The sequence below is a fragment of the Halichoerus grypus genome, chromosome 2, assembly GCF_964656455.1.
Source record: "Halichoerus grypus chromosome 2, mHalGry1.hap1.1, whole genome shotgun sequence".
NCBI classification, from domain to species: Eukaryota; Metazoa; Chordata; class Mammalia; order Carnivora; family Phocidae; genus Halichoerus; species Halichoerus grypus.
Window position 1 is genome coordinate 74,986,846 of NC_135713.1, and position 23,154 is coordinate 75,009,999.

At 34.4% G+C, this 23,154-nt stretch overlaps 1 long non-coding RNA gene across 3 annotated transcripts in view; it reads right to left on the reverse strand.

The window, feature by feature from the left end:
• The window catches only part of LOC118553296 (uncharacterized), a 110,384-nt gene that overhangs the window by 19,655 nt on the left and 67,575 nt on the right, over positions 1-23,154 (reverse strand). For all 3 annotated transcript variants that reach the window (XR_013445664.1, XR_013445663.1, XR_013445665.1), the window contains one exon: positions 10,641-10,733. This is a non-coding gene — a long non-coding RNA (uncharacterized LOC118553296). The remainder of the gene's footprint in view (positions 1-10,640; positions 10,734-23,154) is intronic.

A 23,154-nucleotide genomic window follows, 5' to 3' on the forward strand; every position in this document is an offset into this window, starting at 1 on the left:
CTTATCACTCAGGAATTTACAAGGGTTTGTGGAGCTCTGTGTCCGGAAGGAGTGGGGGTAGAGACTAATATATATACTGTTATTTCACATATACTATTATGCACATGCTAATGTATGATGGTGGTGATGGAGGGTCAGGTAACTTGGTATTTTATAGTTTACAGCAGAATGTAAGAATATTCCTTTAAAAAAAGTATATTCTTCATTTGCTTAGAATATATTTTAACTTAGAGTATGAATAAAATCTTAGCAATTCTTTTTTTTTTTCCCCTGACAGCTTGTCACATAGAGACCTCCTTTTCCTTTGAATTGTTCCTATTACTATTTAATAACCATCATATACTGTCTTATGCTGGAAATGACCTTTACTGTTTTTGTTTTATTGTCCCTACCTAATACATTGTGATATATCACCTCTGCATAATCACATGGTTTCATATTTATACCACACCCTGTACCTTATATCTTGCACATCAAATAGTAATTGCTTTATGAATGCATAAAATGATTGATTTCCTTGTTTGACTACTGAAGTTATGACTAGATAGATGACTCCTGAAATCTCTTCCTTCTTTAAGTTTCGAAGTTATTATAACTTCACAGGAGAGCATTTATAAATTTTGATGAATGTTATTTATTTTAATTTTCTAGAGAAGCATTTAAGCTTGCAATTAGACTAAATTGTACACAAAAAAAAAACCCATGAATTTTACATGTATTGTCATACTGAATGAATAACCTGGGGATCAATTTGTGAATTTAGACATACTCCTGTTTTTGAATTAATATATTTTAGATACTGTTAAACAAATTCTGGCCCTATAATATGAGTACAGTCCATCTCCCTCATGTGAGTTCTTTCTCCATGGTAGTTCTGTGATCTGCTACATTTTTACATCAATTTAGAGATGTTTCATCCCCAAAACAAGCATGTCTCACATAGCAACACATAGTGCATGGCAAATTAACCTTTAATAAACATTTTTTATTATTATTAAAAAAAAAGGAAAGATGGAAGAAAAAAAGAACAAGATCAGGAAGAAGTAAAGATTGAAAAAAGCTAGATGAAAGGAAGGAAAGGAGGAAGTATTAAAAAAAATTATTTATGACACTTGTTAAAGATGATAAGGTAGACTTTATTCAGGGGAACTGTCAGGGTAAGTGTGAGGACCAATGTAATGTGGCTTTGCAGTGGTCGAGAGAGATGGGGTTCAATACTGAATACAACAAGGAAAAGTGGGGATTTATAGCAAAGGACTGGGGGTGGGGTGTACAGTTGTATAGAAAATTAATTAAGAGGAAACATCAGGGATAAGGGAGGGATTCCAGCTAAACAGACCCAACAGGATTCTTGCTAGGGCAGGCCATGGTGATCAGATACCCTCTGGGGGATGGTGGAGGATGAGGAATCTGATTAGATATCAAAAATGGCCAGCTTTCCAGGGTGGACGATTCTGATTAAACTGATTTAGCAGGATTTTTGCTAAAATTGGAAAATACAGAGGTGAACACAGAAGTCTGAAAATTGGGGCCTAGTTGCAAAAGAGCTTAGAAGAGCCTGATTGAATGTGGTCAAGGGAAAAAGGAAGGAAGACAGATATGATTATGAAGCTTCTTTACAAATGGCATCCATGAGGTGTATAATCTTCCCAGGCGCAACAAGCTGCTTTAAAGAAAAAGAGAAAAGTCTAAATTGAGCAATTTTAAATTTGAGGATATTTGTAGAACCATGATTTTGTGATTTTTGTTCTGCTAGCAGAAATTCCCAATGAACTTGCACCTGCAAAACTGCATACTGCAAAACACATTCAACGTGTCATTCTGTGTGCACAAAGGATCAGGTTACACATTTAAGTGATTTTAGGGTTTAAAGATATTATCGTTAATATTATAAGTGTCTTGAAAGCATAAAAATCCGACTTGGAATTCTGGGAGTTAGAGAGTCTATCAAGAAAAGCAACATACAACATACAGTGCTTTTCCATCAGTTATTTCTATCAGCATAGTTGCACTCCAAAATTGAAAAAAAATTCAGAAATTAAGATTCCTTATTGTTTTTTTTTTTTAAGATTTTTATTTATTTATTTGACAGAGAGAGACACAGCGAGAGAGGGAACACAAGCAGAGGGAGTGGGAGAGGGAGAAGCAGGCTCCCCGCCAAGCAGGGAGCCGGATGCGGAGCTCAATCCCAGGACCCTGGGATCATGACCTAAGCCGAAGGCAGACATTTAACGACTGAGCCACCCAGGTGCCGCATCTTATTGGGGTTTTATTTCCCACCAGAATATAGCTTATTTTTCTTAATATTAAACATTTATCTCTTAGGAACTACACTAGGACATTTCCATGATCCTGAGATCTGTCCTCTATAATAGCTCAGATAGTTTGGGAGCAGGGAGCTATTAGTTTGTTGATTCTTTGCCAAGTACCTTGGAAATATTAGAAGAAGCCCTGGCTTTAGGATTATAAATGGATTATATCCTCTGTTGTTTGCACTTTTATTTAAGTCTCCCCACTAATAGGTCACTTCTCAGGCAAACAGCACCAAACCCATTGTAGACATTATAAAGTTTTGCCTTTCTCAAAGCCTGTGAAACTGGCCCAGCTGGCCTGAATATTTATGGAATATTACAACATCTCCCAGGATTCTGACTCTATTTTTTTCCTGATTTTTCAGTAGCTAATGTAATTATTTTTTGCACAGCAGAGGAAAATTAATAACAGATGTGCAGAATATTTTAAATACAGTAGTATCCAATATGTTTTTGCATATGTGTATTTCCTTTTTGGCATGTTTTCAAATGTTCTTCCTTTCTATTGCACTGAAATTGATATTTCTATCTGTTAGATATATGATGATCATATGGCACTGTGTTATATTATCCATTGATCCCTAGTATAAGTGCTGTCAAAACTTAGCATAAAAAAACAGTGGAAATTCTGCCTTGTTGGGGCGCAGATGGAAATGAATTTTTATTATAAGGAAACAGGAAGACAAACTTTGCCTTTGGATTTGTATGACCATGTATAATATATGGAATTAGTAGGCAATTTGCCTTTATTATAAATGACAGTATGCTGAGTCACTGCCAGAATGGAAAGTGGTAGATTTTTGTTGCTAAGTTTGTCTTTGGTAAGATCTAATCAAACAGAATTATGCTCCCATAGAAAGACTTCTGTTGCCTTCCAGTTTAATGCATTTTGTAAGTTTTCAGAGATTTTTTTTAACTAACTTTTCAGGCTGATAGTTTCTTAACAGCAACTGTTAAGGAGGAGACTATGTGAGAACCATACATTTCTCTGTCACAGCTTGACTTTGTGCTCACTTATCCTCTCCCGAAATAGCCTAAATAACACACACACACACACACACACACACACACACAAGCTGAGGATGAGGGAAAATCTTTGATGGTGGAATGCACATGAATAGGTGTCATGAGTTGAATTGTGTTCCCCCCAAATTCATATGTTGAAGTCCTAACCCCCATTTCTTCACAATGTGACCTGATTTGAAGATCTTTTCGAAGGTCTTTAGAATGAGCCTCTTTTGGTTTCCCTGACCCAATTCCGACATGGGCTGGGCTATACTAATCTGTATATATACACAAATCTATTGTATTTCTGCTCTACCTGTATGCATATCATATATTTATAAAACAAAAGCTCATGGGGCGCCTGGGTGACTCAGTCAGGTTAAGCATCTGCCATCCGCTCAGGTCATGATCCCGGAGTTCCGGGATCAAGCCACACGTTGGGTTCCCTGCTTGGTGGGGAGTCTGATTCTCCCTGTCCCTCTTGCCCCTAGCCCTGCTCCTTCTCTCTCTCTCCCTCTGTCAAATAAATAAATAAAATCTTTTTAAAAAATTTAAAAAACAAAAACAAACAAACAAACAAAAAACCCAAGAGTTCACACTGGTAACTCTGTCATCTAGCCCCACAGGGTTTCTTCTAGTTTTACTCCTCTTCTTTCTCCCTCTCTCTCCCTTTTTCTCTTGTTCTAGCTTCTTTCTCTGACAGTAAGAAACCTGGCTCCCATTATCTACATTTTACTTATTTGCCCTACCCTATTATACACACACATTGGTTTCCAAATGTTAGCCTACCTCTTATAGAAAACACACTTATCAACTAGAGCACAGTGTGATGTACGGTTCTTTTAGTCATTTTCCTTAAAATATCAAAGCAACACTGTTACCCAAAATTGCTTAGATCAAATACTTTTTCTGTACTTTCTTAGGCAAAGTTATATCATATATATGTAATATAGCTGAAGTTATTTGTTATAGTCTGAATTCTATCTTGATAACAAATTTTAATCAATAAAAGCTTGGGTCATTCAGGTCTCACATTTCACAACTAAGGTATCTTATGAGAAACAATGATGTGGAAGAACTGAATGCTTTCTATAATGTAGTCATATTGACAATAAGGAGATAATGCCATTATCATTCTGAATTCCAGGAAACATCATGTTATGTGGCTGCTTCAATGCATCATATTGATTTGCATTGTATTGCAGACGGTTTGATAACTTAGGCAAAAACAAAGCCTGTGAGTAAGATCTAAGGTCGAAGGTTTCCCATTTGTAAGGAGAATACATAAACTTCACAAATTTTAGCATCTATGGTGACAATAAATAGCTTTCAGCTTTAAAATAATGAACAGTTATTTACATAATTTGGTATAAAGACATTTCCTCATGAAATAAAAACCTGAACAGAAACCAAAGCATGGTATAAAGTATATAAGACACAAAAATACCCATATGAAGATCAAAATGTCCTAGTCTCTCTGGCAATCAGGTTGGTTCATTTAACTAGAGCTGGTCGATAGACTATGAGAGGAAGTGACTTGTGTCAACTAAAAAGTCGCATGCATCTTCTAGTTCTAGTTTTCCCTGCTAACGGCATACAAGCTACAAGAAAAAGAAGGGCATCTGAATTGCTTTAGACTTGACAAAAGTAAGAAATAAAACTTTATTAATGCATTTGGGAAAGCTAGTGTAAATCATTTTACTACAAAAGATGGTGGTGTGTTTCTTTCTAGAATTATTCAGTTGCTTCAAATACTTCCATGGTTTACTTATTGGTAAAAAGTGTGTTATCCCAGCCCTTTGGATTGTCCAAGCAGACGATCACTTGGTGATGTGTATGAGAACATTCTTAAATGCCTTCTGCTAACTGCCACTTGATTATGACATCCTTTTCAGTATTCTCTCTTCAGTTATTGTGTCTCCAAAACTAGAGAGATAGTTGTATAGCAGAAAGTCCTTAGACAAGCATTGGAGAGTGACAAATTTGATCCTGTGCTCTGCACCAGCAATTACTTTTGATATGTCTTTGGCCAAAGATAAATCTCACATGACAGTGTTTTTGAGGATTATGGATAATACATTTTTACAATTGCTGGCAGAGTGCAGGCCCTCTCACCTCATCATTATTTTTTATTCTTATTTGTTCTTATTCTTATATTCATTTTTTATCTCACTTAGGATAAAACAGGAGGCTAGCATTTTCTTAGCACCAACTCATTTACTTTATAGGCCGGGGCTTTTCTTAGCACAATAAAAGTTGACCTATGCATTTCTTTCATGGTAGACAGATCGATGCAAAATGCTCTGTAGGGAACCAGTTTGATTCAGTTTGAGCATAGCAGGAATCTTGGGTAAGTATAGGGATCAAGTGCTATAAAAAATTTAGGGACTCATACAGTAAGGTATTAGCTAAATACTAATTATTATCATCTATTATTATTTAGAGATTTATGCAGACATTTATTTGTATATCCTTATTTGATTATTATAGCTCTGTAAAACGCCATTAACTTGTCCTCAATTAAAATTGAAACAACCCAAGATCTATGGCAAGTAAACAGTGAGACTAACTCTTCTGATTCTAGAACCAGATGCCCTCTTTGCATAATGCTATTACTCTGGGGAAAACAAATATTATATATATATATATATATATATATATATATATACATATATGATTGGCCATATACTTCTTTGTTGAAGGCCAGCTATGCATTTTCCCCCAAAGATATAGCAAATTGGTATGAATATATCAATCAATTGATAGCTCAGTAAAAGTCACCTCCTTAAAATATTTATGAGGGCCAGCCAGACTCACATACCTACCTATATGGGGTCTCTCAACATAACTTAGGAAAAATGAGTTACTCACAGTTTACTTTGTACTGTTGCTTCTTTGCCCACCAGGGATTTTTATCTAGGTAATAAAATAAGCATGAAAGTGCTTATGAAAGAGCTGCTTAAAGTCATTGATCTATATGAGGGAAGAGAGGATGTAAGAAAATCATGCCATCAAGTTCTAACACCGAATGTCTGGACTCTGTGGATTAAGTTCATAGCCTCCCCATTTTTCCTTGAAATGTTGGTTTTGTTTTTTTGTTTTTTGTTTTTTTTGCTTCTCAGAAAGATGGCTTTCAAGATCCACAATGCAGGACAGATTGTGTGTCCGTCTGAGGTAATAAGGAACGAGAATGCTGCTCTGTGTGTGGTGTGTGGCAATGCATGTGAAGTTATTTGTTATTCCATCAACATGAAGATCTTGGCTCCAAGGATATGGTGGGAGATAACAAGGCATTGATTTTCCCTTATGAGACCAATTAACACAATGGCCTTCTAGCCTACTGTGTTGATGAATTCATCAACTCCTTTTCTAGTACAAACATGTCATATTGGGCAGCATGATATGCTTAATGTTGGAGCCATTCTATTCAGCTAGATGCCAATTTTCCATTTATGCATTTTAATATCTGCATCAGTGAAACCACATTTTCATGTTGAGATTTCTTGCTAATGAAAACATAAGAATTTCTATGAACTAAAACAAAATAAATGCGAATAACCTATTAGGACAATACTCTATATTCTGCCAGTGCCTCTTCAGTGGAAGTTGTCAATGGTATGAACAGTGAGAGAAGAGGAGCAAGTAGTTCAATGGTAATATGTTAAAAAGTATTATGACTATTACTGGTGTACACTTTATCATCTGAAGTAGCATACGGGTTTTGGTGAGATTATCATTTATAGACTGAGACAATAGTTTATAAGGAAAGGAAGGGGAAGTGAGTTTATAATGAGAATGCCACATATGTTGGGCCAAGACTCAGGGGGTAGGCCTGAGGGTGGAGTTGCACCTAAGGCAATAATGGGAACACAGTCACTATCCTTAAACACGCACAGAGATAGGCAGGTCACCTAAATGACTGACCTGGGTCAGGTATTGCATTAGCAGGTGGGGAAAACGGGTGACAGGAGAATAAATGTCATATTAAAGGGGGCAAAGATTACTTATCTCCAACCATGGGAAAACATACCCATGTGTCCAGATGTTTTTTACAACAAACCAGAAATCTAGATTTTTATTCAAAACTTCCAAATTAATGCTTTTTAAGTTATTATGACATCCAAGGAAACTTGCCAGTGACCTTTTTTTTTCCCCTTTAAGATGTATTTATTTATTTACTTGAGAGAGAGAGCAAGCAGGGGAAGGGGCAGAGGGAGAGACTGTCCAAGCAGACTTCTGCTGAGTGGGGAGCCCAACACAGGGTTCAGTCTCATGAGCCATGAGATCAGGACCTGAGCCAAATCCAAGAGTCAGACACTTAACTGACTTAACCCAGACACCCCAGCCTGTGACCTTGTTTTGAACTAGTGGCTGCTAGTTTACCACTTCTGTCAACTATGCTTGAGACCCTTCTTCCCAGTCCCCCACAAATTCGTAGTTTCACCAACTATGTACTTCCAAAATTTGTGAAATTGTTAACACAGGCATAAACTTACTGAGAGTTTAGGCAGCTGGTCTTTAAATCAAACCTACTGACCAGAATATGCATTGCAACAAAAACTTTTCTAGTGTGGTGGGTATAATAAGTTCATAGAAGTGCCAATGCTCATACGAAAGTAAGGTAATAGCTAAGGAGGTGCGAGCGCTTAGCTTGCTGCCATGATTGCTGAAAAGTCCTAGAGTTTTCTCTTTGACTTCGGATTCATAAAACTTTTGAAAGATCTGGTGTTACCAGATCCTTAAACTGTCATTAAGATATTTGAGGTTATAATGGTTAGAAATGTGAGATAGGAAACAACATTAAGATCATAAGGATACTCCAGGGGCGCCTGGGTGGCTCAGTTGGTTAAGCGACTGCCTCCGGCTCAGGTCATGATCCTGGAGTCCCGGGATCGAGTCCCGCATTGGGCTCCCTGCTCAGCAGAGAGTCTGCTTCTCCCTCTGACCCTCCCCTTCTCATGTTCTCTCTATCTCATTCTCTCTCTCAAATAAATAAATAAAATCTTTAAAAAAAAAAAAAAGATCATAAGGATACTCCAAAAATTGAAAACTAAGGTCACATATAAATCATGTGTGATTCCCTTGTAAAACTGAAGGTCTTAAAAGAACTTTAAAACATGCCTATGCCAAATGTTTGTCTACCATCAGAACATCTCTGCCGTCCATCCATCCATCCATCTTTTGGTCTGGTCTCTACAAGGGCAGTAGATAGACATGTAATTAAACATGCAAACTATGACATATAAGCTTTTTTTTTTTTTTTTTGGAAGTCACATTACATAGTCCGTCTCTTCATAGCACAGTGAGGTCTGGAATATAGATCTATGTATCTGTATCTATAACTTAGGAAAGTGACTGGCACATAGAAAGGTTAGAATAAGTATTAGTTATGTTTATTACGGGTATTCACAACATCTTTTACGTGTACCTCTTATATAGGGATATATTTGATTTGCTAATTTGTCTTTTATACACCTTTTGATTGTAATCAAAATGGTATGGGAAAAATAGCTAGTTAAATAAATGGAGATTTAGTTTTTGTTTTTGTTTTTTTTCCTGCCATTAAAGCCCTTCCTGATTGGTAAGAAAACTTTACATCCATCTTCTTTAGCTTAAGAGCCTTTAGTGTAACCATGATTTATGATCTACAATGGAATAGTAGCCAATATCTGAAAACATCTGTACTTGAGCCATCTGTTTATGTCTAAATACCAGATGCTATATATGTTGAAAATTTATATTTACTGAAATCGCCTTAATACATGTACTTAGCCCACTAACAGCACTGCAGCTAACAACAACAACAACAAAAAAAAACAGACTAGAAATGTTCTTGAGTCATGGATGGATTAAATGCATTTCATCATTGAGCTTAATGCCTTGGTAGGTAATAGAGGAAATATAAGAGAAGTTTATCTAAGCACTTAAAAGGTTTGTGGCTGGTGAAAATAACTGAATTCTGTGATTACATAAATGTTTCCTCAACAGAAAACAATAGGGAAGAGTCTGTATTACTAATAGCCATAGAACTATCGAGAACCCTGGTAAATATTTTCAATATGTCTATAGGCATTCTGGGGTGGGGGAGAAGATGCTGTATGAGACACATTAAAAATTCAAAAATTATTTATCATGGAAATTACAATGAATATTTCTATAGGAAATAAAAATAACTATTTAACCATCCCCTCCAAATTTTCTCATACATGCTTGATCACAGAATTCATTTTCTTCCCTAGTTCCCTGGACAGCTATCCTAAGCTACTGATTCCTGAGGTGTTGATCTCAATGCATCTGTATCACACCATCTTAACTGGAAAATAATCTGCTTTGCTGTCAGATTTGAAAAGCTTCCACACAGATGATGAAACTGGAGGAAGGAAAACTATGGAAGAAAAACAAATTGGATAATGTCTTCTGGGATGACATTGTACACAAGTAAGTTAACTAACCTCTATACAAAGAACTTTGATTTTGAAAGATTCTCAGGAGAACTATATGTCAAAATAGATTATTTCATGCATCTGTCATTGTTGTTTAAAACTCGAGATTTATTTCTTTTACCTAGAAAGCTAGGTCCAATTAATCTATAACTCCCTTAGAAAGGAACTGATTAACAAACATTACACCTTAGGATGCCTCTCAAAAAGCTTGTTGTCCTTAATTATAAGAAAGCAAATTTATACTCAGCAGAGTGATATGTGGAAAAATGCTATCCACAACTACATGCGTATAACAATATATGTAACTATTCATATATATATATACACACACACATACATATAAAACACAAATCATACATTTGTTGTTGTTATTATATGTTGGAGGCAGGCAAAAATTGACTTGTTCCAGGTTCATCTCCTGGATTTCAAATAAATATAAAGTTACTCTGTATTACCTGAAGTGTAGCTTAACCTCTGCAAGGCTCTGGTATAATAACCTCCAAACTATGGCCCAAAAAGTGGGTTGAACAACTCTTCCTTCACTCAGCTTATTCAGTGTGCCTACATGCATGCATGTTATTATGAGCATGTACACACTCACATTTTTCTAAATACTCCAGGTTCAAGGATTGTGGTTGAATAGAATGAAAAACTGAGACAAAATACCCTGAAGAAATTTAGAAATATTCCATTTTAAAATAGAAATAGCAAGAAACAAACTTGGGAATAATTTTGTTTCAAGCCCTATGGGCTAAAAATAAGGAAGGATAATAAATAAACCTGCTAACTTCTATACTTTGAACACTGTATTCACAGAAGCCAGAGAAAACTACTATTCTATGCATTTTCTTTAAATCTAGCACATTTTTTGACATCTTACCTCCTGCCAAGACATTTCCCTTCCAGTTGGATAGAGAACAAAATAGCATATGAACAGGAAAATGATTTTTTTAGCCTTTCTTCCGTTGTGTAGCTGAGAAATAAAAAGTGCAAATATTTGACTTTGTATCTCCAGAAAGGGACTTTTTTCCTAAGCTGAAAAACTTATGAATAAAATGAAATACAAATTATTTTTAAATTGTCACAATTTATCTTTCTACTTATTAAAATAAATACAACTGATAACATGAATGCTCATTTCTGCTTTTTTGTAACTGTTTCTTTTAGGAAGATAAAAATTCAAACCCCTCCATTTCTTGATGGTATCACAGTGAATTTCCTTTCAATCATTAATAAGTAAAGTGGAAATCTTAGCAATAATTCTGTCCTTTAGCTGTTTGTACTGTCACTATGATGGCAGCTGAACACACCATTTGTTTTCAGGAAAATGATGTCTTCCATGCAACAAACTGACTTAAACCCTGCTTTCCTGCTGTATTAATGTATTTGTGTTTGTACAAAAATTCTCCATTAATGTGGCTGCTTTGGATATTTCAAGTGTCAGACTTTAGACACGTATAAATTGACTAAAAATAAAAACATCCCATTATGTAGCGTAGAACACAGAAAAAGACTATAGAAATCTGATTTTAAAATATTCAGCATCAGATACATGGTGCTGATATTTATATATCAAAGCAGCACAACACTGAGATATTTCAGTGGAAATGACAGTGCCAGGGTGAGAAACATCATATTCCTATCAGAGAAGGAATATGTTACTCCAGGTGTCAAAACCTATATGGCATTGTCATCAACTATCAAGTTACCAGCAAACCGATCTCAAGTATTTAGTTGAGAAATGTCAGATCTGGGGCGCCTGGGTGGCTCAGTCATTAAGCGTCTGCCTTCAGCTCAGGTCATGATCACAGGGCCTGGGCATCAAGCCCCGCATCGGGCTCCTTGCTCAACGGAGGGCCTGCTTCTCCCTCTCCTACTCCCTCTGCTTGTGTTCCCTTTCTCGCTGTCTCTCTCTGTCAAATAAATCAATAAAATCTTAAAAAAGAAATGCCAGATCTTCTTTGAAGACTTCCATAAGATTTAAATATATCTTTTGTAAAGAAATCAGTCCCTTCAGAGGGCACAAAATACTGGCTCAAATGTCCAGGCACAAGTAGAAGAAATACACTGATGATCAGTCCATTACACAGACATGGGCACTTCCATGAGAACTCATTTTTTGTCCTTATCTAACTCAGGCAATCTATCAAAGTATTTTAACATTTTAATCATAGATTTTTTTTTTTTTTTTAATAACTGAACAAATCCTTAAAAATGTTCAACTTCAACCAGTCAGAAAATTGCAGCAGAGCATGAGTAATGGTAGAGATTTTGTGCTCTAGGAGCATCTGGCCAGATTAGTGAAAGAAGTTTGATACAGCGAGAAATAGAGAAAGCTGACCCATTCGGAAAAATCATAGTATCAACATCATGACAACAACCCTCTCTAGTCAACATTTCCATTTTTACACTTTGAGACTATTATGGGGAGGCCAAGCTTGTAATACTGCCCTTATACTCCAAAACAAGAATGCATCTAAAACAACTATCTTTCTCCCTTTTTAAATTGGAATTACATCCCTGATGGCATACTATCTCCCTTATCCATTTGAAGGTTTAAAGGGACAAATTAAACTATGTGTGTTTTAAACATAAAGAGATAGAAAGGCATAGGGAAGAATTAAAGAAAAATCCCTCAGGTAGGAGTTAACTGTAGTAATCGAGGAAGAGATAAGAGGCTGATGCATCTAGAGTGAAAAGGAGTAGGAGTCATTATAATTATGGTGTGGACATTATGAAAAACCCAAATAATGTCAGTATATGCCCATGTTTATTGCATATTTAGAAGAGGGGTTTGCCAGATAGTCATAGATGCAATATTTGGCCTCTATGACAAAGCAATACTTCAAGTGGTGTCATTTCCAACATTAAATAAGAAAAAAATAATGAAAAATGGAAAAGTTCCTATAAGAAAAATGTAGATATTACATTTGACACGGCTCACCAATGGTTAAAGGACTTTACTGCTTTTGTCCTAAAATAAATTGTCATGAAATTTCACGCTAATTTCTGTCCTGCATCTAAATTTCTGTTGCATGGTATTGGCAATAATATAAGAATGGTACCAGAGTTAATAATACATCTGTCAACATCAATTTTAATGATTTTTTAAAATATTTTTCACAGCATCAAAAATTTACAAGAATATGAATGTCCTTGCAGGAGTGGGTTTTGATCTTGTTTTACTTTGTGGGAGCAATCTGGTACATCCTCAGGTTGTTGTATTTTTTCCTCAATAATGTGCCCGTGAGAATTGATCTGAAATGTTGTCTTTAGATATAAAACATTTAATTTAGTAAGTTAAAAATAGGTCTTACGGCACTTTAAAAAGTGTTCGCTCTGCATCATCAAATTTTTCTTTGGTATATTTAGGGTCTAAAATTTTCATCTTTCATTCTCCTTATGTCATTGCATCCAGACTCACAATACTCTCTGCTAATAAAACTTCCTGAAATTTCATTTTATGTGGCAAGAATTCCATTTCCCAGCATAGCTTGCATATACTATAAAAGCAAAGCTTTTAATTTTGTAGGTTATCTAGGACTCAATAACATCATAAATACACACATGCAAACTCTAAAGAGTATCCTATATAGCCTCTATATGAACTTCTTGAAAAAATAAAAATGGGCCAATGAAATAAATTATTCTGCACATCTGAATTAATGAACATAGGGAAGTTAAGGTTAATAGTATTCTAGAAATAAAGCTATTGGTGTTTAGTTAAGGGATTAATACTATGATATATTTAAATTAGTGATTTAAATCTACTGATTTGACTTTGAAACCAGATAGGAAACATTAAGAACAGAAGGTGGCAGGGCTGTCTTTGCAATGTTTCCTGCTAACAAATGCTTGTACACCTTAGATTCTTTTCTACATAATATATGCAACAAGGTTCAGACTTTCATGCTATAAGATGTTGAAGTGACACTTTAATATCACTAGATTAATCATGTCAGTGTAACCATAACTCGTTTTGCAATTCTAAGACATATATTTTCCAAGTTTTAAGATATTAGAAACAAAGAAAATCTTATTTTAAGTATTGAAAATATTTGGCAGGGATGGCTTCAGACTTGTGTTAGAATGACATGCCCTCTGAACATTTTTCCCTTAAAAATTCCTAATATTCATTTTATAAACTTTGACAAAATAATTCTCCTTTAATTAATGACTATTTATTTTGGGTAGCAAGATGTTGGATTCCTTCTAATATAACAGGTATAAAATAGGCTTACCATAAAAATATTCCTCATGCCCCTGGAACTTGTCTTAAATTTTAGTATAATCAAAGAAAGTTTCCTAGTTTTACAACAGCTAAATATGCAGTCTGGAATAATTTTAGTGAAGGCTATTTGGAACTAAGTCCTCTAGAAGGGTTATTAAATGTTATAGCTAAAGTAAGGACACAGAGGTTAATTTGAATAGTCTTTCTATGCATTCCAAAAGAAAAAAAATAAAGAAGAAAAAGGAAAACAATTATAATGTAGTTTTAAATAAGCAGATAATTCACCACTGCTTTGAAAGATAGGCAGCTCACTTTCCCTTGATGTTTGCTTAAAAACAAAATATTTCCATATTCACTACCCCAAATGGCCATACTTCCTTTAAATTACTGATCATTTCTTTAACGGCATTACATTTCAAACTAAAAATAAAAACCGCTTCTGTTTCTTATATGATAGAGTTCTAAATATCTGAGTGATGAGCACTTTCAAGTCTGAAGAGAAAATGTAGCCTGATACTTGGCTCTACATATGATTTATTTATTCCCTGATTTTGTTCAATCACTTTACCAATATTCAATCATAATGTTCCTCCTTACCACCACTGTTCAAAACAATTTCAAACATTACCTAAAGCTGCAATTTAAACTGAATTTATTACATAAATTTGTTTTGATACTGAAAAGTTAACAAAATTGATAAAGGATCTATCACCTCCCAGAAACTATACATCTCCCTTACCCAAAAAGATATCCAAGAAAAATCCAAACATACAAAAATAAGATGATTATTAATGCCTAAAAATGTCTGAAAGATTGCAAAAAAACATAAACAACATAGATTTATGTTTACAAGAAATGATTCTCATATCATTACATCAAAATATTTGCAAAAAAGGGCTGTTTATAAAAACAGTTGTGAATTTGAATTTTAATAACAAATATATTTTTAAATTTTTATGTGATTGCAAAAGCAAAATGTCTATATAGGAAATTTGAAAGGGTGCTTGGGTGGCTCAGTCGGTTAAGCTTCCGCCTTCAGCTCAGGTCATGATCCTGGGGTCCTGGGATCAAGTCCCATGTCCAGTTCCTTTCTCAAGGGCGAGTCTGCTCCTCCCTCTGCCTTTGCCATTCCCCCAGCTTGTACTCTCTCTCGCTCACTCTCTCTCTCAAGTAAATAACTAACATCTTAAAAAAAAAGGAAATGTGAAAAATTATCATTAAAAAATAACAAGAATTAATTGGTATCTTGCCAGAGCATAACCTACTTTTAATACCTTTTTATTCCATTTTATTAATATTTCTACTAATCTCTAATTTTAATAAAAATAAAATGATTTGTAGGTGCCATATGTTGTATAACATATATATAATTATTATAACAAATTTATAGTATATACAACCATTTCTCCTATTATACAGAAAAGGAGAATGACATAAAAAGAGAGTCAATTATATAACCAAGGTTACTGAGTTAGTAAGAAGTTGAAGGCAACATTGAACGAAGATAAAAATCTTTAAGAACAGTTCAGATCACCTGAACTGAGTCATAGTAAGTGACACCAGCAAAAACAATTTTCAGAGGTACCCAGTTGCCAGTCAGGATTAATAATCAGAAAATACACCTGTAAAACAGAAATTCTTGAAATAATGATAAAAACTTGAAAAAAATAATGTAGTTATGGAAATTTAAGAGTGTAAGTGCAGCAGAAAAATACGTTTTCACCACAAAAAAAGAAATGATAATTATGTGACATGACAGAGGTATTGGTGAATGTTCTAGTGATAATCATCATATTGTAATATATAAATCAATACATTTTACACCTTAAATGTACACAATGTTATATATCAATGATATCTTGATTAAGAAAAAGAAAAAAAATTGTGTAAATGCCAGTGTTTGGCATAGCTTATTGCTAATCTTAGTTGCCCTCTAAATATTGCTTTGTATAAATCCCAACTTGTGCTTTTACTGTCCGTACTTTAGTAATAAAATATTTGATTTGAATAAATATTATGCTTAATTTTATCTATTCTTTTCATCAACAGCCTTCACACAACCATGCTTAACCATGCCAAGGCTGCGTTCTCTCTAGTCTGCTCCAGTCAAGTCTCAAAATGTCTGTTCAGGTCTGCAGCAAAACCCTTTGTCACTCTAAGAACATCCAGTTTGGGGGCTTATTTTCCACAAAGAAAGAGAACATTACTGTATAAATGTGTACTGATACATCATGACATTATTTTTTCCAAGGACATTATTTGTATTTCTGAAAACTTCTGTTTTCATTTTAATGTTCAATGTTAGGCACCGTATTGATTCTTTATTTCCAGCAGTTAGAACATTTCCTAACTTCAACCTCCAAGTTCACTGTTTTTCATAATATATTTTTATCTTTCTTTCATCCTGAATGAGCTATTCCCCAGCCCCCACATAGCTGCAGTAATTGGGTGGAATATCTTACTATTACTTAACCTGTTTTCTCTTTGTGAATGTCTACTTAAGCAATGTTTATTATTTTCATCATTTCCTTTTGATAGTGTCCTTTCTTTCTCTAGGTCTCTTCTGAATCTAAAAAAAGCAATAAAGCTTCTTGCTTTAGGTAACTAAATTTATAGTTGGCATCCTGATGTTTTAATTCTTAGTTCTGCTACAGGTGAAGGAAAATAATCATTGTATTTCATATTTGGATAGCCCTTTGGGATTTCAAAATATTTTCACTGGCTCCTTCAAAACAGTCTGGGTAACTACATGTATTTATACTTTTCTCTTATTGTTTTACCAATGTGGTAAGTAAAACTCAGAAAGATTAGGTGATGGTTGCACGGCCTCAGATACTGCACGTGAGATATTATTACTCTGCTTCCAGTGTGCTTTCCTTCCAACCACATCTGACAGCTTTTATAAAAATACATAATATGCAGCAGCTCCTGGGTGGCTCAGTGGTTAAACATTGGATTCTTGTTTTTGGCTCAGGTCATGATCTCAGGGTGCTAAGATAGAGCCCTATGTGGAGCCCTGTGTCTGGCTCCAAGATGGGCTCTGTGCTGAGCGTGGAGCCTGTTTAAGATTCTCTCTCTCCCTCTCCTTCAACCTCTCCCCCTGCCCCTGCTCATGTTTGCGCTCTCTCTCAAAAAAATAAAATAGAATAAAAATACATGATATGTAAAGACTTTGATGTACTGGGATCAGATGCATGTCAAGGTTGTTTCCAACCACAAGATGTTATAATGGCAACTGTGTCTAGAGAAAGTGAGAAAAATATGCCAGAAATCATTATTATTTAAATTATTTCTTGTTTTCCCTTGGTCTTTCCTATTTTCCCCCACCACTCATTTCCTTTCCTCCTTTTTCACCCAAAAGCAGGGGATAGAACTATGAACATAAAGGGGATCACACTGATGTGGGGCTCGATCCCATGACCCTGGGACCATGACCTGAGCCGAAGGCAGACGCTTAACCGACTGAGCCACCCAGGCATCCCTGGATGCTCAGCTTTAAATAACATCCGTGATGTTTCTGGTATTTTGATTGAAACGTTTGTGGGAATTTGAGCCTACTCTTCTGTAGTGATTATAACATCTATAGGGCACACTACACTGGAATCAAGAGCATGGTTTCTCTGCTGTACTCAGATTTTAGAGCTTAGGCTATGTTAAGTATTGTCCAACTATTATGACATAGCAACTTATTATATTTGTAAAAGTTTAGAATTATAGAATATTTGGCAACATGGAATTCTTCTCCTTTGTACATTTGAGAGAAAGGTCATTTTGTTGGAATTCCACTGGGTAGTATAAATAAAATTGAATTTGCCTGGGTTTTAGACTCAGTCATTCTCAGATCAGTAATAAGTAATACATTTTTGATGACATCTCCAAATCTGTCAATATGTAAGGCAATATTATTGTTTGTGCATGGGTTTATAGATTTCATGGTGTTTCTTTTTGTAATTTTTTAATTACTATATTTTCCCTCCTTTAGTTTTACTTATATGAACAGGAGTAGATGACCAAACCAATGAGTTTTGATTGATTATAAACAGAAAACACAGATGGCAAAATTGACATAAAGCATAGAGCTATTGTGAATTGAATGGCATAAATCAAACTCTTTCAAACTAAAGAATTTTGTTCCATTCCACAGATGGCCAATGAAATTTAAATCATTACCAAAAAAGCAAGTTCCAATGCCTTTTATACAGTTCTAGCTCTATACAAAAATACATTTTTGCACCACAATTACAGTTTGATGATGCTTAAAAAATATCTACATTAAGTTTTTAAAATCTAAGAATTGATTTTGCAATAACTGGGCATTTTTATGTTAATGAAAAATTACACAGATGTAATTTCACTCTCAGGCCATAAGCAGGTCATAGTTATGACCATATATATAATTTTCTCTGTAGATTTTCCTAACAAAAGGACCACTGCATAGGCTTATAAGCCTAAATTTAAATCTCCCTATTTAATAAATATATGCCAAAAGAGATCACACATTTTGAAGAAATCATGAGAAGTACGTAATATAGAAGGTTTAAAAAGTGGTTGTCATAACCAATCAGTAATTTGAAAAATGAGGTGGCCATGTCTACTAATTTGGTCAGCAATGTTATAGTTCTTTATTATCAGTCTTGTGTGCTAACTGACCAGGAGAGGTGAGTAGGATGGAAACTTCAGACATATTCTGCTTCTAGGTCAAAGAGACCTTGAAAAATCTGAGGCAAACAAAAAAGTGCACCAGGACATTGATTTATGATTTACCTTTTCTGAACAAATATACTGATGATGTTTTAGTGTTTTTCTAAGGCTTAAGATAGTAATCCTGAGATCAAAGCAAGCTTCCTCTAGCTTGCCCTTTGGCAAAGCAAATATGCAAACATTTAAGAAGAGATTGGATGTGGTGACAATTAATACTGTGTTCATATTCTATCATATTTGACTAATTGGTCAGCACTGTTACTGTCTTCAGATAAATTTATGAAACAAACCTGGAAATTTATTGAAGCAAGTTTTACAAGGCTGAAAACATTGTAAAATAAATAATCAATGGCCCGTAAAAAACCAGACCATCAGAAAGACAGATACATAAATCCCTTATTATTCTACCACACAGGACATTGTTATCTAGGTGTGATTAAAAGGTTGGCCATGATTGAAGACCTAGTGCTAAGTCTGACAAACAGCTTGGCCATGATTGAAGACCTAGTTCTAAGTTCCTTAACCAGTGCCAAACTAAACTTTCCCATATGAGAGATCAGTTTCAATTCTACTCCATTCTCTTTCTGCTCTGATATTTCAAAATTATCTCCTTCTATCAACTTCTATTTCAATCCTAACTACATTCCCATAAGTTTTATAATTCTGATAAAGAACAATGGCATGCCATTTCAAAGTTTACTTAGTGCATATACATCCATTAAATGCACTTTATGAATGTAGGTAGGGAAAGCATTATTGGCATATTATTCCTTTTTATACTTGAACAAAATCCATGTTCATGGAGAGTAGATCTCTTCAGTGAAATCACATAGCTGGTAAGTGGTAGAACTAAAACTCAAACCAATGGTTTCCAGGTCCAGCTCTCATTTTCTTTTCATTGTTCTATTAAGTTTCCTAATAAAAAGGGATGACTCTCTTATACTTGACCATATATAAAGAATTCTATTTACTCAGATTCTAAAATAAGGATATTTCAATTAATAAGAAAATGCTTTACTTTCTAGGATTTAACATTAATTTTTAGTAAATGTAGGTGTAGGGACAGAAAGCTTATACATTTAATATAAGTTGTCACTATTAACACAGATATCTTTAATTGCTCACGTAAAGCATAGCTTAGTACTGAACCCTAAGATGCTTTTCACATTATGGCCTATTCAAAACATTCATTTTATTAATGCACTTAAATCATATTATCGCTTTATCATTTTACCTAAGTAAGCAAAATATATACATGGGAAGAAAAATATAACTGAAGAGAAAAGAAACACCATTAAAGTCTTCAGATTTGGGGTATATTTGAGAAAGAGAAAACAAGGACCTGAAAGACAAAATAACTGAAAATGAAACTGGCAGTTGAAGCTGAAACAAAAAAATAAATAAATAAAAAAGACAAATTAGCAGGTAAAACTGTGTGCTGTTTTGTCATCAACTATTGTGATTCACAGAGCTCCCCTGGTCTTTGTCTCAGGAAAACAGCTATTTTGGGTGGTCAGCTGACTGTTCAGGATATAAACAAAGTACTGAGAGAAGCAAGAATTGAAGCTGAGCCATTTTAAGGTCACTACTGTGAGACACTCCCATTTCCCTCCCCTTCCCCTCATCATCCTTTCCTCAGAGCCCATAAAAATCTGAATGGAAATGGTAATTAGGTTAAACAAAGAAACTTGTACACACACATTGTACATAAATATTTGTGTTTGTGACAAGAGTGGAAAGGTGGTAAAGTTGTGACAGCCCCTTGAGTCTCCTAGGTTTTTTAATATATTTTTGGACATATGTTGGAGAACTCTACTAAGATTTCTGACCAACATGACGGTGGATGAAGGTGGTTTTCCTCTTGGCAACTCCTTTATCAGATCAAAGTCTAAAACAAGGTTAAATGGGTGTTGGGTATTAAGGAGGGCACTTGTGATAAGCACTAGGTGTTGTATGTAAGTGATGAATTCTTAAATTCTACACCTGAAATTAATATTACACTGTATGTTAACTAACTGGAATTTAAATAAAAACTTGAAAAAGAAAAAAAATAAAAGAAGGTCAAGCATGGGAAGAGGGTGGAGTGGGCAAGGGAGATCTGGTAAGTTACATGACAAAGATTCAGGAGGATGAAAGGAGAAATGTTCTTTAACATTCTTCAGAAGACCACACAAATAATCATTCTCGTTAAAATATTTTCAAATGGTTTGATTTTTTACAAAATTTTCCAGCTGTTCCATAGTCTCTTAAAAGAATATGCTTGACTAGCATAAGATGATAGATATCATTTACTTGAAAAGAACTCTATGCTATAAAATATTTTTATAAAAACTATAAAAAGAAATGATTCTATTTGAGCTAAGTCAAATATGAGTCTATATTTTCAAAAATACATGCAGTTGTACATTAGGAAAATGTGCTGTTATGTACTGAAAATTGCACCTGTAAAGATTTAGAACTTCAGTGATATTGTACCATTCTAAATTTCTACATTTTTTGGAAATACAGCACAAGATATTCACAATGAAGAATGGCTTAAAAGTATTATTTCTCAGTGGTAACATATGGTCAAATATTTTTATTTTTGAAAAGTATCAAAAACTACATTTATGGTCATATAACTAGAACATTACAAATAGACATTTGAACTGTATTATCATTCATGCCTCATACCTAAGGTTAAAAATTTTAAGCAATATTAAATTACCTAATTCTGGATCTGTCTAAAAAAGTTAGAGGGTTTTTGCATTTTTTTCTCAGATTTTCTTTTCTGTGTCAAAGACACAATAGCTTATAATTAGTTGTGTCGTTTCAGACCTTTAAGGTAGAATCTAGAAATGCTTGTATCTCTACCATGAGGATTAGTGGTGAAATAAAAGCATTGAATGATAAACCTCTTCTCCCTCTATTCTTAATAATTTTTTTATAATCTGTTCTGTACTTTGCTCTTATTTCCTGGGAATCTAGAGCTATGTGACATTGTTTAAAGCAGCTCTCCCGAGTCTACTTTATTTCCTATTCCTTTGCAATGATTCATTTCTTCATTATGTAATGGCTCTCATGTGCTTCTGTGTTACTGCAGTGTTTAAAAATTGTTCACAAAATACACTCTTTTTTAAGAACATTAATAGGTGCAACAAATTGTAAATTCCTTTGTGAAATGAGTTTGTAAAATATGAAGTAAGAAAGATTGAACAGGTTTTCTGACTCCAGATACTTCAGAGTTACGTAATATACTAATGAGGAATAGGACTTCCACGAGAAAGATACAACACGTCAGTATGTGAATCATTCATTGAAATTTTCTGTGTAGTTAAAAGCAGAAATAAGAAGCCTACTCTTGGGATTTCTAGGCCAGTTATTTTGTTGTTGTTACTCCTTACAACTAACAGAATCAAAGACACTTTACTCTCTGATTTTTTTTTTTTTCAGTTTTGCTACATTTCAATAGTAGGTATTTTAAGGGATTATTTTTTAGGTCTCATCAGCAACATCAAACAAAAGGTAGTAAGTACTCCACAGGGTGCTGAGTGTTGCCAAGCACCTTAGATAATTTTCATGATTTGGAGAAAATGTGGTTCTGATTATGCTTTGCAGATAAACTGTATGTGTAAAACAAAGTAGGTACTATTATTTAGAAAAACTTAAGTTATTAATTGAACATAAGAGATTAAGATTATTTAATTCTACTGAGAAATATACAGCATTCTAGATCAATTCTACAAATATAAAGAGAGTTTACAAAACTTGTTTCCTCAAGACAATCTTAGTGAAGATAGGAATTGTAAGTAGTATCACTGTAAGTTAAGCAAATAGCTCCTGGCTCCAAAATTTAAATTTCATGATACATAATCTTCAGTAGGATTTTAAGAGGTTAGTAAACTGGATGACCCTAGAATTTTATAAATTTATCATTGTTAATAATGTGAAATTGCAACTTAACTATCCATATCTGGTGTATTATTTATTTTGAAAAACAGTTTACTTCCTGAAAAGTTTACACAGAGAATTTTTTTAAAGTTTTTATTTAAATTATAGTAAGTCAACATACAGTGTATTATTAATTTCAGGTGTACAATTTAGTGATTCAACACTTACATACAACACCTGGTACTCATCACAAGGGGACCACAGAGTAGCTGTTTTAAATTATGTATTGCAGTAGTGATCATCTATTTTGTTTTCAAAGTAGAGGAATAGAAAGTAAAAGGGCAAAACATGATTTTTCATATATAAGTTTACATTCCCTGACCAATTTCTATCTGTCAATTGCATAAAAGTTGTTACGTGCTGCAACACTCCCTTTCTAGATCTCAGCCTGGGACTCTACCCCTAGGTGGAGCTCTGGTTTCTTGCTGAGCGAGGAATTACTTAGTACTTACTGATTTTCTAGGGACACCACAATAGAAAGAAAAATCACCAGAATGAATGAATAACTGAAGAGAAGATAGTCTAAGGAACT